This window comes from Syngnathus scovelli, chromosome 16 (assembly GCF_024217435.2).
Source record: "Syngnathus scovelli strain Florida chromosome 16, RoL_Ssco_1.2, whole genome shotgun sequence".
NCBI lineage: Eukaryota > Metazoa > Chordata > Actinopteri > Syngnathiformes > Syngnathidae > Syngnathus > Syngnathus scovelli.
The window spans coordinates 11,578,182-11,585,359 of NC_090862.1; the positions used below are offsets into that span (position 1 = coordinate 11,578,182).

At 45.8% G+C, this 7,178-nt stretch overlaps 1 long non-coding RNA gene and 1 other non-coding gene across 2 annotated transcripts; both read right to left on the reverse strand.

Moving 5' to 3' along the window:
* Positions 1-2,004: 2,004 nt before the first annotated feature.
* On the reverse strand, positions 2,005-2,878 carry LOC137841069 (uncharacterized). Its single transcript, XR_011088417.1, has 3 exons — positions 2,653-2,878; positions 2,220-2,437; positions 2,005-2,150 (listed from the first exon to the last, which is right to left on the reverse strand). It is a non-coding gene; the product is annotated as an uncharacterized lncRNA (long non-coding RNA).
* A 1,959-nt stretch (positions 2,879-4,837) lies between these two features.
* On the reverse strand, positions 4,838-4,952 carry LOC125984255 (U5 spliceosomal RNA). Its single transcript, XR_007486881.1, has one exon. It is a non-coding gene; the product is annotated as a U5 spliceosomal RNA (small nuclear RNA).
* Positions 4,953-7,178: the final 2,226 nt, after the last annotated feature.

Consider the following 7,178-nt stretch of genomic DNA (forward strand, 5'->3'; position numbering starts at 1 on the left):
CTTTACAACTTGATTTGCATATTTTAACTTTAGTGTAACACAATTTGATCTGTAGTCATTTGTAATTTGCCACCTCAAAAATATTATTATTATTATTATTATTATTATCAAACTCCTCTTGCCCCTCGCTTGAGCCGCGGCTTGAGCTGCGGCCTTGCACCTGCTCACAGAGGCCTTATTGTGTCCTGGTCTGACAAACACTTGTGACCTCATCCGTTTTCATTTTTCTAGCTTTTGTCTCTTGAATTCGTTCTTATCTCTTTGTGAAGATTTCAACCACACTCTAGCACTTCTACCAATTCTTCCACATTTCAAATTTCCTTGTATTCCTTACATATTCTTTCACTTCAGCATGTATTGCATACAATTAAGAAATCTACTCGCCATGAACTTCTCATCTCAAAGAAGAGCAGAGCAAGAGATTTACCGTTCTTATTTCCCATCTTAATTTTAGTAGTTTAAGGTTTTACAATTTTTTTTCACATTTTTTTTCTTTGAGGATCCTCAATGCAGGTTTAAATTGACCTTTCAACAAATTACTAGCCTGTATTAATGCCGTGGATCAATGCTAGAACAGCTATTTAGTCAATTTATCCTACCAGTCACACACTCAATCACACAAACTCTAGCACTTTTTTAGGCCTCATAGCTCGGACAAACCAAAGCCGTATCTCATAGCTCGGACAAACCAAAGCCGTATCTCATAGCTCGGACAAACCAAAGCCGTATCTCATAGCTCGGACAAACCAAAGCCGTATCTCATAGCTCGGATAAACCAAAGCCGTATCTCATAGCTCGGATAAACCGAAGCCGTATCTTTTGTGCACCTGTGGTTTTTTACGTGTTTCACAAACAACAACACAATCACACAACTTCGGGCCTTTAATTTACTTGTCCCCTGGTTCGTTGCACTGCCGGGTCCCGTCAATCCACCTCTGTCAGGCGAAGGCAGACCTAAGATGCTGGCCCAGCGAAGAATTCTTGTCAGGGTTTTCCAGGTTATCTTTATCGTAGGATTATGTTGGAATGCAACAGGTAATAAATACCCTACCTTGTCCTCTTTATCACAAGGTCGTAAAACATCCCCTGACATGTTTGGACTAGAGGACAAGGGCTTTCTACTCAGCATACTCATCCCCCCACTCTGTTTCTCTTAATAAATATGCCCTTGCAGGGTGGAGAGTTCAGACCTCCATTCGAACATCGCTGCACGCACAGCGACAAATGGACTCTCCACCTGCAGGTGTCTAAAAGGACTTACTTGTCTCCCGTGTGGTTCCTGCAAAATAAGTTGGAGTGAGCGAATCTCTAACAATTCTCTTCCCAGGACTTTCTCCTCCAGGTCCTCCTAATGGACGCTGTCTTGTCGACAATGCAGCACGTCCTTCTTCGTCAGACAGATAGCGGGTATGAGGGATCCCGGGTTTCGGCACCAAAATGTTAGAGATTTGCTCACTCCAACTTATTTTGCAAGAACCACACGAGAGACAAGCAAGTCCTTTTAGACACCTGCAGGTGGAGAGCTCACACGTTGAAGAAGTGAAGTCTAAAACTCTCCCTCCTGCAAGGGCATATTTATTAAGAGAAACAGAGTGGGGATAAGAGTAGGCTGAATAGGAAGCCCTTGTGCTCTAGTCAAAACATATCAGGGGGTGTTTTACGACCTTGTGTAGGATGGGACAGCTATCTTATTTATTACCGGTTGCATTCCAACATAATCATACGATAAGGATAATCTGAAAAACCCTAACAGTAACGTTGTCATTGTGTTTCAAATATAAATGTTCTCTACCACTATGATCCTCTCTTTGGTCTTGTTTAATGGTATTCCACTACCCACAACATGCTAGTGAAACACCCAACAAGAATGTGAAACTACTATTATTAGCATTGGGTTAGGGTTGTTTGACTAACGTTTATGTTAGATTACTACATATCTGAGAAAGGCGGTTGTCATCGTTTTGGCGAATGATTTGACCCACATGCAGGAAACCAACTCAGAAGTTCAGAATGAGTGATGAGTGTTTATTGGAGGAGATGCGGTGGAGGCAGAGCGGGAGGATCTGCGCTAGGAGCAAGGAGCAGCAACGGCGGAGCGTGTGGAGTTCAGCCAGACGGGGTGGATCTTGGCGGTGAGCCGTGGAGGGAATCTGCCAACAAAATACACAAGGCTTGGTCAGAGGATACGACGTGGCTATGGCGGAGATCTTACAGCAGACCTGAGGATCAGGAGAACGTGGCGTCGATGAGCAAGAGGGTATCGAGGAGCCAAAGGCACAACCGTGGAGGTGATCACAACAGGTAGGACACGACGAGCAATTGACAGCATGCTCCTTAAGAGCCCTCCTTTAACGGGCCTGATGAGCTCCAACTGGGTCCTCTGCCACTCTGCTCACGGTTGCTCCCTGTGGAAAAAGGAGGTACACCACCCCGGACCCTGACAACGGTAAGACAAAACCAGGAGTTACTGTAGCTACTCTCTGTAACGTAAATTAGTCATGTGTAATCTCTAAAGCCAAAATTGACTGCATATTTACTGCTGATGACTCCTAACATCCTATCACATTTTAGGGCTTTTCACACTGCACGTTCTTAGCCTCGGGGCTATCCTTAGCCATTTTCAATATGAATTTATATTAAAGGAGAACTTACCAAGTGCGAACAAAGTCCATTGTTGTCAATAGATCCGAGGCAACGGTTGAAGATCCGTGCAAAGGTGGGTGCTAGTTGTTCAGCACAGACTTTCAAGCAGGAATGTAACACGCCGTCTGGGCCCGGTGCCTTCCTGATGTTTTGTCTCCGGAACATGTGGCACACTTCTTTCTCGCGGATCTGGAGTGCGGGCGCGGCCTCTGCAAGAGAGTAGGTGACAACGGCGGTGGAGGAGTGGACAGAGCGGTTGTGGGGGGAGGTGAGTATGTGGATTGTGCTGCAGGAGGTCCTGTTGTGTGGGAGGACCGATCAAACCTGCAGTAGAACCTGTTTAGCTGGTTTGCAAGCCTTGGGCTCTCCACAGGACAGGGGGTTCGTTATTTGAAGCCCGTGATGCTCTGCAGACCTTTCCACACTGTTGAGGGATCAGGATTGGCAGAGAGGTGTCTCTCCAGGCTCTCCCCGTAATACTTGCTGGCTTTCCTGACCTCTCGGTTCAGTGTGTTTCTGGTCTGCTTGAACAGGTCCCGGTCGCTGCTCCTGTAGGTCTCCTCCTTGACTTTGCGCAGCCTCCTGAGGTTCGGTGTAAAACAAGGTTTGTCGTTGTTGTACGTGTGGTGAATTGTCTTTGTTGCTCCGCTGGTCTCCAAAAAAAACACTTGGTGGAAGATGGCTGGCTGAGAGAAGGAACACTTCAGTGACACACGGCTGATTGGGAAAATATTTTATTCAACCGATGTCAGAGTGAAGTTTCTCCAAATATTCGAGTGACCCAAAAGCAAAGATGTTAGCTGCTCCCTCTCGTCTCCCAGGCATCGTATCTCTTATACTCTTATATCGCTTTGAATAACAGCTGCGGTTCGACTCTCAGTATACTTGTTGTTTTCGTTGTCCCTAAAAGGCCATCTACTCGGTTCTTTTGTGGTCACGGACAACTGGCCCTTCTACATTCTAGGTACCTATACATTACTGAAACTAAACCTCCCTGTCCAGCACAAATAACCTATGCGTAATCCCACTGCTGCCGGCCCGGTGTTCTAAGGCAACATGCAGAGACACATGCAGGCTAAAATTTACAACATACGTGCAGAAGGTCTTAGTCTGCACACACAGATTCTCACAAAAACTGATGTATGATGTGACAGTGTCAGTGAGTTCATGCAGGTCTGAAGTTGCAGCTTCAGAAACTCCCCAATCGGTGCAGTCAAAGCGAGCTTGGATGTCCTGCCTTGTCTCCACTGTCGACTTCCTCACAGTCCTCACAATAGGCTTAGAAGTCTTTAATTTCTGCCTGTAGGCCGGGATCAGATGAACGAACTACACAGTGGTCCGAGAGTCCTAAAGCCGCACGAGCCACAGAGTGGTATGCATCTTTAATGACGGTGTAGCAGTGGTCCAGTGTCTGTGCCCCTCTGGTGGGACACGTTATGTGCTGTCTGTATTTGGGGAGTTCATGTGCGAGGTTCGCCCTGTTAAAATCATCCAGAACAATGATTAGTGAATTTGGTAGAAGTTTCTCCATGTCTGACACCTGGTCAGCCAGCATCTGCGTGGCTTCACTCGCACGTGCGTGCGGTGGAATGTAAACAGCCGCCATGACGATCGAGGAGAACTCCCGTGGTGAATAGAACGGCCGGCAGTTCATGAAAAGTGTTTCTAAGAGAGGGCTGCAAGACTCTTTCAACACCGTGACATCAGTACACCAACGTTCATTAATATAGAAACAGAGACCACCTCCCATTGATTTTCCAGTGAACTCCGCGCTGCGATCTGCACGCAATAGCCGAAACCCAGCTAACTCCACGGCGTGGTGGTGGGTGCGTCCGTCAAGCCACGTTTCAACGAAGCACAGCGCGACGGATCTTCTCAAGTCCGTGTTCTTTGATGTGAGGAGCAGGAGTGCTTATTGGTGGGGTGGTTATTGGTTTTTATTCAATAACAATATTCTTTGCCAAATTGCAATAGACTGACATGTGCCCATTCAAATGGGTACCACCAGACATTAAACTACATTGATAAACGAGGGCTTAAACGTGATTGTCTGTCTGCACTCGGCATAATTTCTCTGTTTATGTGAACATGTTCACATATGTGTCGGTATGAATTATGTGAACGTATGACTGTCGCGCGGAGAATGATATAGGTGGCTATCCGTTGCGATATTGATATTTTAACAGAGAAAGAATGCTACGCTTTCGCAGAGCATCAAAAATATTGAGATAGCCTCTTATATTTCCTCCCCACGGAAATCTTTAGTAAAAGGCGAAATATTTATTCCATCTGAAGAGAAGAAAGAGAGAGCTGATAATCTGGGTCAAACCGGGCCACCCCACTGCTGGTCAACCAAATTCACAGGCGTTCTCACACTCAAATTGCAGCAACCATTCCTTCTAATACAAACAATAGACCTTCATAGATTTACTATACTTACAAGGACTCAACTTAAATAGAAGGTTTAAACGAGTATTTTGTGTTCATTAATGTCTTTTTTACTTTAAACATTGTTGGCGCACAGGATTGTAGGTACCTGATCGAACACTGACGGCGCTCGTTCTTTCAAACGGTATCACCTATCGATTGGGCGACTATTTTGCAACAGTTGTATGTCTTGGTACGTGTACTTGTAAGGGATCGGACAGTACAGCCAAGTGCGTAGCGACAGACTTTATTGTGGAAGGGGATGATGGGAACAGCTGGCGCTAGAGCGACGACCGGGCTGGAGAGGACAAACGATTCTGCGGGATTTCCAATAGTCAAGCGAGTCAGTATCTCAGGGACTGATGAGCGAAGCAGCATCAAGGGACAGACTGACACTTAGGTGTGCGCTGGCGGCGCTGATATCTCGCTGTCCATGAGCCCGTGGCAGGTGACGGCGATTCCACTGACAGGTGGGCGTGGTCCTGTCGCAGGTGGCGCCAGCACGTGACAGTACTTTTGGTATGAGAGAATAGGAAATGATCCCATCTCTGTGTTTTATTTGAAAATTTGTAATTTCATAACTTTATTCAACACAAATCGGGAAACAAAATACGATCGTAATTTCTCAAATGGTTTCTCAAATTTCAGAAATGCTCTATATCTCTCTTGTGTCGCAAATAATTGAGGCTTTTGACGTTGCTGGCATGGTTTGGAGTGTAATTCACCTCCACTGCGATGGTGGCTGTAATATTAGGTGAACTACGGTAGTAGGAACCTTTGAATAGCGCGGTATTCCTCAGGGGTGAATAAACGAGGGGGGACCCTTTTGACTGTTCAATCCTACTACCGTCTCACGTCTGGTTCTTCAACGTATTACTATTAATTATAAATTAATAGATAACCCAACATGGTGTCAGAAGTGGTGCTAAAAGGAAGATACCACGGAGTTGGAGGTCCCGGACATTGAAAGCCTCACAAAAGGGGGAGCAGGTGCAGTCCGTGTGCGTGACGGTGAGGAGACGCAAGCATGAGAGGTTCCATGTGCCGCCACCGGAGAAATTCACGTTCAAGCCAGAGGAATGGCCGAAGTGGATAAAGCGCTTTGAAAGGTTCAGAGTAGCATCCGGACTGGAAACACAACCTGAGGGAAACCAGGTAAATGCCTTAATCTACACAATGGGAGAAGCGGCCAAGGATATCCTCACGTCATTAAGATTGACTGACAGAGAGATGACCGCCTATGGAACGGTGAGTGTTAGAAAAATTGTATATATATGTTATCATGCGTTCTCTAATGAGTACTTATTCACAATATTACTGTTCAGTATGCTTGCTGCTTTGCCTTGCTTATTCTTATCTTGTACAACAGAACAGAAGGATTACGGCTGGGTCAGGGGCGAGATGACGGTTGTGTCAAACAAGATGCTGCTGACAGCTCAGCGTCCACCAGAACAGATCGTGAAAACAACACGTCAAACAATGCGTCATGAACCTTCTGATCTTTGTTAAAGAACGACACTTTCTCTTTTTATCTCTCAGAATATCGCTTAAACTGTTTTGCTGATATAGCCATATCTGCACGCAACACTTTGTGCGTTACTTTTTGTTTCTTACGAGACGAAGCCACAATCTCTTTCCCCCCCCCTTAAGGGCTAATCGTCTCACACTGTGGGTAGGGCATTCCAAATAAAAAGAGCGAGGAGTGTAAAACAGATTTTTAGTGTAGTCGGATTGCTGTAAGTCTGATTGCACTCCTCGCGAGAAAAGACTCAATATTCTGCCTCACTTGTTTTTTGTCTGCTGACCCTTTTCTCTTATTCAGATATTCAGTTAGCACTTTGAACCTAACAGATTTTTGGGGGCTCGTTCCGGGGTCTCAATAGACCTATTTCGGGATTCCAGCTGACTTTTCGACCCAGGACAAGTCCTTGGCCAAGGCATATAGAGGAAACCCTTTTCACGGGGCTGACTCGATCAGTCGGCTGGACGCCGGAGTGGTTGACGAGATCATCCGAGGAGAAGGCCCAGCAGACTGTGAGTACGGATCTTGATTCTGTTAAAAGTAATGAAAGTGCAGTGACAAGAGGTCACTTAAAACCTTGACAATT